Genomic DNA, 16413 nt, shown 5'->3' on the forward strand with positions numbered 1-16413 from the left:
TTCAGTGTAGCTTAATCGCCATATCTACTTTATAAATTACTAACTAGCTCTACTAACGTATTGAGCACTTTTGAAGTAAATACTTAAAGTTTATGCATAAATGTATACTTTTGTATATTAATTTTATGTGAGGAAATGAAGTAGTTTTATATATATATATATATATATATATATATATATATATATATTTTAATTTACCAGCGTCGTATTTATACAATTCGGATTAATCCATTATACTACTGATCACCCCTTACTATTGTTAGTACTTTATTTATATATTTACATACTTATTTACTTATTAAAAATATATAAAAATTAAAAATATTTATATGTATATATGTAACTTTTTTGAAATAATGCATTTTATACATTACTAATATAGTTTTGGATTTCCTTTATTAATATATTCTGGTTAATTTTCAACGATTCAAAAAGCATCAGGATAACGAACAAATGCTTTATTTAACTGTTTAAATATTTTAGTTTTATCACCACCTTCTTTAACTATCCTTATAACTAAGCTAGAGACTGGGGGGTATAAATATGTATTAATAATAATTATAAATATGTATTGATTTTAAGGTATGTTATAAAAATATGTCTTCCTTACCAGTGAGATTTGTCCCTGTCTCTTAATTCAAAATGGATATATTTTTTAATTTACCAGTGTTGTATTTATAAGATTCACATTAATTCGTTATACTACTTATCACCTCTTACTATTATTAGTACTTTATATATTTACATTCTTATTTATTTATTAGAAATAGATAAAAGTAATATGTATATATGTATATATATATATATATATATATATATATATATATATATATATATATATATATATATATACACACAATTTTTTAAAAAAATACATTTTATACATTACTAATATAGTTGTGGATTTCCTTTATTAATATATTCTGGTTAATTTTCAACGATTCAAAAACATCAGGATAACGAACAAATGCTTTATTCAACTTTTTAAATATTTTAGTTTTATCACCACTTTGTTTTATCATCCTTATTATTAAGCTAGAAACTGGGGGTATAAAATCTATTAATTTTAAGGTGAAGCGAGCTATTCTCAGAAACTCTGATATAATGCTTTCGTAAAACACACACACACACACATATATATATGTATGTATATATAGGGCAGGTACTATTTTTTTGCGGCCTACTAACTATTTGAAGGGGAAAGAGTTTCTTTTATCAAATATTTTATAAACAAGAATTCGATCCTCAATTTTTATATCTAAATCCAAAAATGTAGCTTGTGTTTACAATTTAATTCTAACTCCTTTGGATATAATAAGGTGCTTATTTTTTTTCAAAATCCTCGTTATTGCTTATACATTCAAAGTCGTCAAATCTCCTACAACCATGATAATTATATGTTCTGGATATATCATTTTTATTAATGATGACACACACACACATATTATATATATATATATATATATATATACTCCAGTCTATGTAAATAAATATTTACCCAAAATGGTGCAGAATCTAAACCCATTGGAATGCTTATAGTTTGAAGTAATATTCTGTTTCCTATTTGAAAATAACTTTCTTTAATAAGATGACTTATAAGTATTTTTAAAATACCTTTGGAAACACTAGTTTTACTATTTTTATTTTTACACCAGAAAGCTTTAGAATTTGAAAAGTCTACGTATTTACCATTACCGCCTTCAAAAGCTAGATCTACGGTATTTTTTAATTCTTTTATAAGTTCTTCGTGTGAGATTTTAGCATACAACGTACTAAAATCATAAGTTGTTATAGATTTTTCTTTTATTCTAGAATTTATACTATCTAATTTTTCTTTTACTGTGTGAGAATTATTTACTACCCAAAATAGACTTATATTACTATAGAATTTTCTTTTTTGGTGAAAATTGTTTATTTGATTTATAATTAATTTGTAACACTTTAGATATAGCCTTACTTAAAGGTTTGATAATTCATGTCTTTGAGGTTACAATAAACCTAGGGCTAATTGAGTTTTTGTGTATTTTAGGTATCCACTACATACATGGAATTTTTTTTGTTTTTTTCTTCTAACTTTAGTCCTACTTTATCGCTAATAATGCTATTATTCAGAATGACACTAAATTATTATGACTTAATTTATAAGTATTTGAAGCTTTACCTATAGTTCCTACTTCTAACAATAAGCGTTGTTATATAGTATTTCTTACATATAAAAGGTATATTATTTACCGCTTTATCAATGGGAACTATTACAAATTTATCTTGAAGCATTTTAAGTTCCTTAAGTATTTCTGAATTTTTAAGGAGAGGATTAGTTTTTTTTGGGGTATTTTAATTTTTTTACAAGTTCAGCTTTTTTTATTTACGAATTCAATTACATTATTCTTCCATGCATCAAACGGAGACTGTAATAATTTATATTTATTTGCTATAGACATGATAAAATTATTTAGTGCTTGCTTTACTTCTTTAATGCATCTAGTACAATTAAGGAATTTAGGTTCTCTATAATTTGAACCTTTACTCAGGAGTTTTCTTAATTTAGAATTTTTTTACTATCTTTAGATTACCTGCAATTATAATATATATATATATATATATATATATATATATATATATATATATATATATATATATATATATATGAAATTGAGTAAAGATAATCATACAGACATATACGGGGGGGGGAGTAATTAGGTTTATTGTTGAAATGACTCAGTAAAATCTATACATCTATATTTTATCATTTTAATATACTTTTACACGAATGCTTCTGTTATGTAACACGCGTGCACGCGCATGCACGCACATACACACACACAAACACATACATACATACATACATATATATATATAAAATAAAATAATATATATATATATATATATATATATATTCTTGATCTATTTATGCAATTGTTAAAAATATAATCTTTCCGTCACAAGTATCATGTTAATGCATTAATTCCGTATACTCACTAGCTAGCTATAACATATACTGACCCAACGGGTCACAATTAGTCTATTAGAAATAAAAAATTTCATCCTTTATCTTGCATCGAAATTTAATTGGCTCTTTTGTCACACATTTATCATTATTACACATTCCTATTTAGAAAATCGTTTGAACAGTTTTTGTACAATTGCATAATAAATCGTCAAACTATCATTAAAACGGTATTTGTCATGAATAAGTATTGATATGTCCAGCAAAACGGATATATATCGTTTAAAGTAGCTGAGTGAGTTTTGCTACAGTTCTGAGTTATAATCGGGTGAGTTGCCTCACTGAACGAATGTACGTGGTCAAAGCTGGTATTCGTTAGTGTGGGGTGTATCTTTCGACGTCTGTCCCTAGGCATTTCAATGGACTCAACACGTTGTAGACTCCATTGCAAGGAAACAGAAAAAAGAAAAAAATCAATTCACTTTTTTTTACAAAAAGCCTTTATATCTGGTATTTCTAACAACGCATTTTTTTTTCTAAATATTTAAACAATTCATTTCTTCTGCTCCAGCCGTGTGTGCCTTTTCGTCTCTGCTTTAACACCACCCACACGTCTTGAACGCGTGCTTCTCTGAACACCATCCACGCCACGAACACACTGCTTCTTCGAACACACTGCTTCTTCAAACACGTGTCCTTTTTATCTCTGTTGTGACGTCACCTCGCACACTGGCTCGGTCATTTGCATATGGGTGTTGCTGCTGCTAACCCAACGTCTGCAGCTCTGTTACACTTGTAAGAGGAAAGAATTCGGATGTATTCATATATCAGGGGACAAAGTAAGGAATAAGACCCCAACCGACTTCACTGCAGAGAAAGAAACAAAAGGACAGATTTCGGTCATCAATAAATAAATTGATTAAATGAAATTATCAATCATCCACATCAGGTATCTAGAGGATATCAGTCCTGAATATCGACGTAGAATCTTGAGCCATTTCTGGATGGTCGAAGCAGTTTATGATTTGAAAGTCACAAAAAAATGTAAAAAGGCAGACGACAATAAGTATGTAAAGAGTTACAGTTAATATCAAGATAAAGTTAAAAAATAGTTTTATAAGCCCTCAAAGAAATAAATTAAATTGTAAGAACTTCCTCGAAAAAAAAGAAAAGAAAAAGCTGGCTTTAAAATCATAAACTAATTTTGCCATTTCTGAAAATGGTTTGAGATTCTTCATCAATATTTGGAACTGGTTCCATCAGTACTGATATCTTCTAGATACTCGTTTACAAGTACCTTAAAAACAATACAGTTGCTGCTCAGTAGATTTTTTTTTTTTAATTCTTCTTTCAATGCAGACATACACCGACTGACGATCTATATACAGGGTGTTTTGTTTTGTTTTTTTGTTTTGTTTTTTTTGGAAGCAGAGAACTTTATTTTCTTTAATTGCAGATTTAGCAACTATCGGTTATTTTGAGTTCAACTTAGTTTGGCAATTCATCATGGAGACTGACAACCGAGCAGTGTTTGCAAATTGTGCACATTTATTTTTTAAATAAGGCACTGGTTAGTGTACACACAACAAGCGATTGCTGTTGTGCAATGTAGTGTTGATGATGCTGTAAATATATCAATTCGTCGACGTGCTTAACAATTAAACTTGTGCTATTCCACTTTATCAAAAATTTTGCATGAAGATCTTATTTTGAGAGCTTACAAAATTCAACTTGTGCAGGGGTGGAAGCCAAATGATCATGATCCACGGCGTACATGTCATTGATCCACGATTTGCTTTCAAAATTTTCTTCAGCGATGAAGCACACTTTCGATTAGATCACTAGATCAATAAATAGAATTGCAAAATTTGGAGCAATGATAATCCACAAGCTATGGTCGAAACACCATTACAACCAGACAACATCATAGTTTGTTGCGGTTTATGAGCTGGTGGAATCATTGGTCCATACGTCTTCAAAGGTGATGATGATCAGAACACAACAGTCAACAATGGATGATGCAGAAAAATGATTACCAACTTCTTTGTGCCTCAAATGGAAGGCATTAATTCTGGAGAGATTTGCTTCCAGCAGGATGGAGCCACATGCCACACAGCCACATGATACAATCAATTTACTGAAACATTTGATGAATGAATAATTTCATGAAATGGATCTGCCAATTGGCCACCTTGTGTGTGCAATTTAAGCCTGTTAGATTATTTTCTTTGGGGATGTGTAAAGTGCCATGTCTATGCTAATAAACCAGACATAATAGACCACTTAGAAGACAACATTCGATATGTTATTGCCGAAATACAGTCTGATCTAATGCGTAGAGTTTGTGAAAATTAGACCTCTAGTTTACGCCATACACACACAAACCACAGATGGCCATATTCCTAAAATTGTATTTAAATTATAAATGCCAACAATTAATCTTTGGAATGAACTATATATTTGCATAATAAAAAATATTTTTCCGTATTTTATTTTAATTTAAACTTCGTCATCTCTAAAAAAAAAAAAAAACACCCTTTTTATACTTTCTACTTTATTTAAGAGATAGTCTTGCTCATCAACTATCCCACCAAGCATTTACATTCATTTTAGTCTTAAGTGGTTGCATATTTTCGTTGTAGGTGTGGATCGTGGATCTTTTTGCTCAGAATTCAAGCAGGAAATGGTGATATTGACTAAAGAGAAAACGGATCCTTCTCGGAAATTCCTCTCACTTGAAAGAGACAAAAAAAAAAGAATAGAATTTGAAAGAAAAAAGAAATTTTATAAAACAGTAAAAACGTTTGAACCGGATCTGTATGCACCAAAACTTGACAATGACGATGTTGCACTTAATGTTTATCATTGCACAATGAATAGTACTCTTTTGTTAATGACTTAATCAGACAATCATATTCTTTGTAGCATTGTACACCTTTTTTTAACAGTGTTGTTACATTTCAACCCCAATTGAGATTATGTGGCGCTTTTATATTATACAAAAGAAAAAAATATTGAATTTCAAGTGAAACAAATGGTAACTACGTAATTTCTAGGTCTCAAATAGTAACATATCCAAAAATTACGAAAAACAATAAAAATAATTATTAATGAAAAAAGAAATTTGGGAATAGAAGCGAAATCACTACATTACACTTACTATTAGGTTGGTACAAAAATAATATCGTTCTTTGACGTAAAAAGCGACATTATTTTTGCACCGTCCGAATAAAAAAGAGATAAGTTGACAGGGGAGATAAGTAAGTTCTGTTGCTTACGTAATTGTGACAAACGTAATTCAAAATGCCGGACAAAATTTATTCCAAATAAACTTTATCGAAAACAGTTTTTCATTAATAACCTCAGTGTGGGCGACACTCAATTGTGAATTATGTAGGACCTCTACCCAGTTATGGCTGATGGAACAAGAACATGCTATTCCCGGAGATTAGATAAAGGGTTCCATTCAAAATTCTGTGCAGATTCCTGAGTTCGACAAGATACACCCAAAGAAAGTCGGAAGTTACATCGACCAAAAATAACATTCAAGATGAGAACAGTAGTCCAAATAATCCAAATAATACGAAATCTAATTGAATTTGGAGATAAGCTTCCATATTTGATAATCATGTTGCAATCCAAAATATACATTACATCAAAGAGTATGTAATTTTTATGAAAGGCAGTCAACAAAAATAAAAATGAAACATGCACTAGCAGAGTGTTATCACTGTCAAACAAGAAAAAGTCTATCAGGCATGTGTACGGAATGTGATGATGCATAAAACTGAAGCTTTGCCAGTTAGGGTTGAGGATATGCGTTGCATGGAGAGAAATAGTATAAGAATTATACGATCAATGTGTATTGTGAGACGTAAAGACTTTGATGGTATAGCCATGTTGAAAGAATGGCTGAAATTCCTTGCGTTAATAGATGTAGTACAGTTGAGGTAGCAAGTTCATTTCACAGGAGAAAGTCAAGGAAAACATGTGAGGAAGTGATCAACAATGGACAGGAGAATGAAGGGTAAATAAAGACCTGGCCAGAGATAGTAGGTTATTTTGAAAGTCAATTTCTAAAAGCTGTCTAATGCATGCCATCATGTGAAATGGACGTTACATCAAATATGATGATGATGATAATGATGATGATTATGATGACACCTATATTACTATCAAATTGGCTCACTCTTATTTAAATCCATAACACACGTTTGTCTTTTGAAATACTGTATATATAGTATTTTTTTTTACATAGGTATCACTACTTCTCAAGGCCCAGGGGCCACTCGAGGATAAGGTTTAAAGAGTGTACAGTAGTTAATTGGACAATATAGTAATTGTCAGTAATCGAAATTCAGTAAATTTGTTAACTTAAGGGGAACGGCTTATCAAGAACTTGTTTACATTGGACTTGAAGACAACCATATTGTAGTCAGCAGGAAAACGGAAGACAGTTCCACAGGCGTGCAGTTCTAAGAAAGAAGCTTTGTTCGTGGAATCTACGTTTAGGTTTAGGTACAGATAAAGAGTGGGGGGAATTATTGATAGTGTTTTCAGCTAGACGAGTGTTTCTTGTGAAAGTTTGGTGAGAGAGGAATATAGATTGAAGTTCAATCGAGCACTTGCCATAAAAATAATGATAAAGCAAAGACAAACTCGGTACACCTCTTCTGTAAGAAAGAGGTTGTAGGGAAGAAAAAGGACATCTCCTATGAGGATACGAAGTCTATTTTGAACTCTATCAAGGCAGGATAAGTCCTTTCTAGTAGCTCCTGCCCAGATGTGGCAACAGTACTCCGTCCTTGGACGAGCTTGTCTCTTATATAGATATAGTATATACATAGTATATTGTTTTAACAAAAACCAAGACTTCAAAGAATGGGTTGATAGCAACAAATAGTGTATTTCATCGTTAGTTACAATTGTTTCAAGACTATTCGGAAAAATTCAAACATTATTTCATTTGAAAATTTCCACAAGAACAGCCTTTCTTCAGACTTATTGAATAAAAAAACACTTTAACAATAAAACATTATGGAAACCATTTCCCTTATAAGGAAAAGAAAACAAGCGAAAATATTTTACCTATATTGCATCCTTGCAAAGTATTTTTTTCTCTTTTTTCTTTTATATATAGTATATATATGTAGTATATATATAGTAGGGGCAAAGACCCGAACATCATTATCTGCATGTCTAATTTGCATAATTATTTTTAAACAGTTTATAATAAATTAATGTTTGGTGTTATTTACAGGCAAGCTAAGTTTTGATGATCTCAGAGCAAGATTACATCTGGACAGTATAAAGAGATATGTGTCGAACAGGAGACTTTGATGGTATAGCCACATTGAAAGAATGGATAAGAGTTCTCGGATCAGTCGATCTAAAGCAGGAAAGGTAGCAGGTCAAGTCCATAGGGGAAGGTAAAAAAAAAAAAAAATAACTAAAAAAAAAAGAGATAAAGAATTGACAGGAGATATGCTAGTTTGGAAGTCAATTTCTAAAAGCTGTCAAATGTATGACAGAATGTAAAATGGACGTTAAACCGATGATGATGATGATGATGATGATGATGATTAATGGGAATACTATTATTTAAATTGTAGCACTGAAAAAATGATGGATTGAATCTTGTTTATCTATATATAAAAAAAATAGTAGATGTATATATATGTGTGTAAATATTTAACCGATAAACTCTTAAACTACTGGTCACATAACACTGAAATCCACAGGAAATAGAAATCATACAGCAAGGGTGGTTTGTAACGAGTAAAATCTTTGTTTGGATGGATGAATAGTTCTATTATTTTTTAAACGACTTTAATAGTTTATTTTGGAAGTATGTTCCATACAGAAAATAAACAATCCACTTTAAAAAGAGAAATGACGAGGTTTTATATTTTATTCGCAGTTTTCTGTTAGGGGTGTCAAAAATTCCTCCAAACTTCTGATACACCTACTGGCTAAGTTGTTAGTGGTGTAGCAGAAACAAATGGAACTTTTTTCTTCCTCGATCAATGCCTCTCCCCTGTGCTATTTGGCCACATACTGACCAATCAGGGGTACGGCGCATTGATCCTTCCTATCCCCTAAGGAAATCCGCCAGCATCCGGTTTGAAGAAGAACAACTCGTCCTTACTGAGAGAGACACCAAACAGAACGGACCCTTTTTCTTCTCTCTCTCCACCTCGGTGATTTCTAACGGTATCGACGATTCCAGTGGGAATAACTACCGCGATAGCACCAGGTAGCCGGAGTCCAGCTTTTGACAAGGAACATATCACATTCTCCTTAATAAACCTTTGCTGTGTTACATTTTATGAAGTTGTTGTGTTCGTCATTTCAGAAGCTTGTATGGAATTATTTATTTTATTAGGTTGTGCCCTAAAAGCATTCTAAACCCTAAAGTGGTTTCACTTATTTGAAAGCGTTTAAGTTCAAAAACGAAACTACAGACCGCATAATATATATTTTTTTAATATTCATACTTATTTACTGTTGTTTTTAAAAGATCCAAATCGATTTTTCTACCTAGTTGGCTAAGTTGTTAGTGGCTTAATTTATTTTAAAGCATTTATTCAGTAAAAAAAAAAAAAAGTAATGTCGACTGTTTATGTGGGAACGAGAAATAATGTCCGACATGAGGTGATTACATCTTAGGAGTCTTGATAATAATCGCTCCAAAATAGAAAATTAAAGAAAATACTAATGGATATCTAGTTTTAAAAGAGACCTCACCCTCTAAAAGAAAATAAATTTTAATGTTTAAAAAAATTATTATAACGTTTTAATTAATAATTATTTTATTATAAATATTTATGCATAATAATCTGAAAATGTCGAAATAAAATTTACCGCTGCCATATTTACCTAAATTCAATTTATTTTTTAAGTTCTGAAAATGAAAACTTAATTCAAAGATTTAATCGCTGGCGGCCACTACTTTTAATTCTTTTTTTTTTTCTTTTTTTCTTTTTTTGCGCCAAAACGATTTTAACTTGTTAAAAAAAACATGTTATCATACAGAAAATTTGCAAAATTAAATTACAAATTTACATTTACAAATAATCAAATAGAACTTTTTTTTTAATATATGATAGGAATGTTGGGGTTGTTTTACAATATAAAACGTTTACTCGGTTCAATAAACAAGTAGTTTCGAACGTTAAGTGAGAATAAGAAAAAAAAAAATGAACGCCACGATAGGAGTCTCGATAATGACTTAAAAATAAATAATAATAATAATAATAATAATAATGAAATAATAACATTGTTTAGAAAGCCCTTAACATGAAGAGGAAACTTCTTTGTAAACTATTCTGTACTTTCACCTGACAATTTAATAAATAAATAAACTTGGCAAATTGAGACTCTTTCCGGAAATTATATTACTGATGAAATTTAACATCAGGAAAAGGATATGACCAAACACCGTTTATTGCTAACTTTGAATAAGATACTACTGTTCTGGTTTGCCAATATTTATAAAATTATCATTGCTTTTGTTTTGTTTTTGTTTGTTTATGTTTTCACCAATTCGCAATTATAACTTTTTTTTGCTGTGAAAGAAAACTACCTATTACTAGCAGAGAGACCCGACGTTGCCCGGGATTGAATGATGATCAACAAATGTTTCACACTCCCATATTTTTATTGTCATCGAAATCGGTGAAATCATTCAGTTTTCAATCAAATCGCTTGATTGCCTGCTCTAGTTGGAGACCCATCACGGTGCACCGGAAGCTTCACGTGCCTCTTTCGCAGTGACTTAATCCACAATACATAGTAGTCTACATTGCAAAGTAGAGAACCTACTGTTAATTTTATAAAATTATTTTCATATAATGTCTTGAATAAAAGTTTAAAACGTAAAAGTCAAGTATCATTGTTCAATTGTGCTCTAAACAGAACATATATTTAAGACGCGCCACTGTCTTATCAAAGAACCCACTGTTGATTTTATATGCCTGGCTTTCAGCTGGTGCTTTGATAATGGCTTTGCTAGGGTTATGATGTGATGAACGGTCAAACAAATAGAGAAAGAAAGAGAGTGGATATAGCAGCAATAACATTTTATATTTATCTTTACTTCTCTAAAGACTTTTCACATTGGCTTGCTAAAAGAATTGATCAACATAACAAAAAGCATTTTCACTTTTATGTTGTCTATAATTAGCCCTTATTTAAAAAGCCTAACCCCACCCCTACTTGTGTCTACTAAAATATTTATTTAATTTTATTTTAGGAAGGATTTTTAACTAAAGGAATGAGAGCTTAGATCGCACTTCTCCAACTTTTCTATGGTTCCGTTGTCAACGTGCCATTTTTACCTATTTATTCACTTTTGCAATTTTTACCAGTGGCATTTTTACGGTGCCATTTTTTCCGGTTCCATTTTTACCAGTGCCATTTTTACCTAAATTCGTATTAGAATATAGGTTGGATTTTTCTTTTTAATAATAAACGCAGCTTTTCATTCATAATTTTATGTTTATTGGCTAGATAAATGTATAAATGTTCCTATAAAAATAAACTTTATTCATTTTTATTCCATTAGAAAAACATTTTCCCGGTACACCACGGAGAATTTTTTTTAAAAAGTTAGTTTTGTTTTAGAAGCAAAATATCGGCTTCAGCTCCATTGTTGGATTTCAAAAAAATAATAAACATGGTTTTCCATATGTAATTTTATGTTTATTCGCTAGATAAAAATGTACAAATATTTTTTTCTATAGAAATTTGTTTTTATGATAGAATGAAATTCGACGCACTGACATACTTTTTGGTGAACAAAAATGGCAGATTGAAATGTGGTGTGCTGGCGCCCCCCCCCAAAGAAAATTGCCGATTATTTTACATTAAATTTATATTCGAAACTGATCATCCACTCTAAATACTAAAATGATTGCTCTTCTTTCCTTCTTCTTAAGTTTTTTTTTAAGTAATATTGCATTTTAGAATGGAAATTTAGCTTAGAGTGTAAATCTATAAATTTGTCGTCGTCATTATTATTATTATTATTATTATTATTATTATTATTAAAATTATTATTATTATTGTTATTATTATTATTATTATTAAAATTATTATTATTAAAATTATTATTATTATTATTGTTATTATTATTATTATTATTATTATTATTATTATTATTAAAATTATTATTAAAATTATTATTATTATTATTATTATTAAAATTATTATTATTATTATCATTATCATTATTATTGTTATTATTATTATTATTATTATTATCATTATCATTATTATTATTATTATTAAAATTATTATTATTATTATTATTATTATTATTGTTATTATTATTATTATTATTATTATTAAAATTATTATTATTAAAATTATTATTATTATTACTGTTATTATTATTATTATTATTATTATCATTATTATTATTATTATTATTATTATTATTAAAATTATTATTATTATTATTATTAAAATTATTATTATTATTATTATTATTATTATTATTATTAAAATTATTATTATTATTATTATTATTAAAATTATTATTATTATTATTATTATTATTAAAATTATTATTATTATTATTATTATTATTATTATTATTATTAAAATTATTATTATTATTATTATTAAAATTATTATTATTATTATTATTATTATTATTATTAAAATTATTATTATTATTATTATTAAAATTATTATTATTATTATTATTATTATTATCATTATTATTATTATTATTATTATCATTATTATTATTATTATTATTATTAAAATTATTATTATTATTATTATTAAAATTATTATTATTATTATTATTATTATTATTATTATTATTATTATTATTATTTACATCTCGTTTTTGTTTTGTTCCTTTTTACAGCAAGGCAAATCAATTTAATAACCCACCAAATTTTTATATTTAAAATAAAATTTTAAACTTCCCTCATAGAAGGAAGGCTCATAATAGTTAACAATATCCACACCCTACCCATGTTAAAAGTATTTAGGAAAACTCGTCCCTTTTTGCTATCTAGAAAAACTGGTCCATTATTGAATAAATATCGATTGAAAACACATTTTATGACCGTTATTTAAAGGAGATATTGCTTTTAAAAGAGAATACACATCCCATAATATTTTTTAAAATATTTTTACTTGTTTACTATTGTTTTCAAAAAATAAAATTGATTTTTCTAAGTGTTTGTTTTCTACCTAGCTTTGTAAGTTTTTAGTGGTTCAACTTATTTTAAAAAGTTTATTTAGTTAAAAAAAAAAAAACAAGTAATGTCGATTGTTACTTTTGAATAAAAAATGTCCGACACGAGAGGATTATGCCTTAGAAGTCTCGATAATCGCTCAAAAATAGACAATTAAAAAATACTGTGGTAGATATAGTTTTAAAAGCATCATCGTGCTTGATAAACCAATAGTATTCTGCACGTGTGGTGGCATCCCAACAACCTTAATAGTGAACTTCCATGTCACTGATGTCTTGATGGAAGCACTTCCCTTGCTCGTCACTCTCATCACCTAGATTTTCTGGAAAACAGGCAAGATGACCGTGCAAAAAATGGAACTTGATGCTCATAGTTGCATCCAGTTGATGAAGACTTATGAGTAATATTTCAACAAGCTCTTTGTAGTTGGGTGCATTTATTTTTCTTAAGAAGAATTTTACTGCATTCGTAAATGCCGTCCAAGCACTCAATTCTGCAGGATTCATAAAATTTCAGAAATTTGCGTCATTCATTAAATTTTGAATCTGGGGTCCATCAAAAATTCCAGCTTTTAATTTCTCTATGGTTAGGCCCGGAAATTTCATGCAAATGCATTTGAAACAGTCGCCATCTTTCTCAAGAGCGTTCACAAACTGTTTCATGATGTCAAGCTTTATGTGAAGAGGAGGAAACATAATTTTGAAACTCTCCACCAAAGAAGAAGCCAGAACATTGAGAGATCCAGGAATCAGTTCACTGCGCACAGGCCAATTTTTTTTTTTATCCAGTGCTCTGTTCTTGCGCTGCTATCCCACAAACACAAGAAGCAAGGAAATTTTGTGTAGCAACTTTGTAGCCTGAGGAGAAACCCAACCATTTTCAAATCGACACATATGATCCATTGGTGCTGTCTGTATGAAATCTTTTCTAGAACAAATTTGATTTCATCATATTTTTCTTTGAGGAACGTTAAATGGTCAAGAAGAATTGATCCATATAAGTTGTCATTGTGAAGAAGAACACATTTTTAACTTCTTTTGCAACTGTCTATAAAAAGGCGCCAATCTTGAGAATAATACTGTTCAACACCAAGCTGCCGCAGAAGGCTGGTAACATTGTTGCAATATACTATGTCGTCTTCCTGCGTGAAATATGGCAAGAATTCAATATGACATTTTATATACAAGGTTATGAGAGTTCCAGGCTGAAAGAGAATTTTTTTCTGTGAGTCTTGAAGCTAAAAGTTCAGAAGATTTTTTCGAAAGGTTGAGATCTTTAGTCAGATCATTAAGTTCTTCTTGGGAAAAAAAACAAAAACTAAAAAGCTGAGGTAGGGAAGAAGGAGGACAACTGACATCTGAAACAGTGGCTTCACTACTGTCAGTGGACAAAATAGAGGCTTGGTCTTCTTCAGAACCACGCAATTCCAATTCAAGCAAGCCTTTAAACACTGGAACAGGAATTTTATTGTAATGTGGAATTGGTCTAATTGCAGACTTGAGGTTTAGATAAACCAACAAATTCCTGTTCTTCCTGTTGATTTCCTTCGTTTTGACTGCATAGAAATAGTAATCATCAAAAATGGTTTTTCAGTTCACGGCAGATCATTGGAATACCAAAACAGAGTGACTTTCTATCCTTTTTTGTCTGCTCTCAATGATGCTCAGCACATTGCTTGCATAAAACATGGTAGGCCTATTTCATACTCAGTGTCCACTTCTTACCACCTACAAACCTCATTGTGTAGCTAATTTGACTTTTGACATTTCTGAATTTTTGAGATGAGGATTGGTTATATGTAAAGAAGCAGCACATATGCTGGGGAATAACCAACTGCTAAGTAGACCTAGTATAGAAGTCAATATGATACGGGAACCAGTAATTATAAACAATAGATAATATATACAAGTAAAAAAAAAAAAAAAAATTAATATATACAAGTAATAAGTATAGAGATAGATATACATTAATATATAGTATAAATGTGGAAAACTATACAAAGGTGAAACGTATCGTCCATTGAAAGTATGGTGAGAACATCGAAAAGATTGAAAAATCAAATATAGCTGATCATATCTGGAAGGAAAAGGGAAACGATCTACCATTATGGGACGAAGTAAAAATTATAGACAGAGAAGAACGATGGAGAGTAAGACGACTCAAAGAAGCAGCACATAAGCTGGGGAATAACCAACTGCTAAATAGACCTAGTATAGAATTCAATGCAATATGGGAACCAGTAATTATAAACAATAGATAATATATACAAGTAATAAGTAAAACAATATATACAAGTAATAAGTATAGAGATAGATATACATTAATATATAGTAATAATTAGTAATAAATGGTGATATTTACAACTAGAAATACAAAAGTAAGTTTAAGATTCCTAAAATTCATACTAGAATTGTCCGCAAGGACCCGTGACGCAGTGGTTAGAGTATTGGGAAAAATCAATTGTAAAAGTGATATTCTCCTGAAGGTTGAAGGTTCAATCCTCAGTGTGGGCGACCGAAAAAATACAATTGCAAATTACTTAAGACTCTATCCAGTCATGGCTGATAGAACAAGAGCATGCTACCCTCGTGAAGTAAATAAAGGGTTCCGCTCGAAATTCCATCCAAATTCCCGAGTTCAACAGAAACGTTCCCGAGTTCAACAAGATACACCTGAAGAAGGTCGGAGGTTATATCAACCGAAACGTTGTGAAAATCACACTCAAGACTAGAACAGGAGTCTAATGAATAAGAATTTGACTTTTACTTTAAGGTTTGTGATATCATAATCAATTAACACATATCACAATAACAACCTACAGTTGTAATTACGAAACTAGAGTAGAGTGTATAATAGAAACACGTCTTCTGTTCTCTCATCACATGCACCTACGTTTCACAGTCAGGTAAACTATTAAAAAAAAAATAACGACTGAAGACTAGGGCATAATCCATAGGTATATTTATTTAAAGAGAAAAAGTAAAAAATCAGAGTATGAGAAAGTAAAAAGAATAACAAACGAGGGTAGGGGAATGAAGGAGTTAAAGAAACCAAAAGATTGAATAAATTCGTAAGGAAATGGAATATGAAATTTCACATTGCATGACAAAGTAAACAAACACATTGTCCAGAAGAAGTAATGAGTAAAACATACCTTTGATGTCGGGGATGGGAGCAGATAAAGAAGAGGTGTGATATATCGCCAGTGGTTGCAAAATAAAAATTTAATAACCAACTGGGAGAGGAAAT

The 16413-nt window shown here is 29.8% G+C and overlaps 1 long non-coding RNA gene across 3 annotated transcripts in view; it reads right to left on the reverse strand.

Moving 5' to 3' along the window:
• LOC145303480 (uncharacterized) overlaps positions 1-16413 on the reverse strand; it is a 185267-nt gene extending 168854 nt beyond the window's left edge. For all 3 annotated transcript variants that reach the window (XR_013873716.1, XR_013873717.1, XR_013873718.1), the window contains exon 1: positions 16319-16413. This is a non-coding gene — a long non-coding RNA (uncharacterized LOC145303480). The remainder of the gene's footprint in view (positions 1-16318) is intronic.

Source organism: Euprymna scolopes, chromosome 19 (genome assembly GCF_053919585.1).
Source record: "Euprymna scolopes isolate OS-2025 chromosome 19, ASM5391958v1, whole genome shotgun sequence".
Lineage (NCBI taxonomy): Eukaryota > Metazoa > Mollusca > Cephalopoda > Sepiida > Sepiolidae > Euprymna > Euprymna scolopes.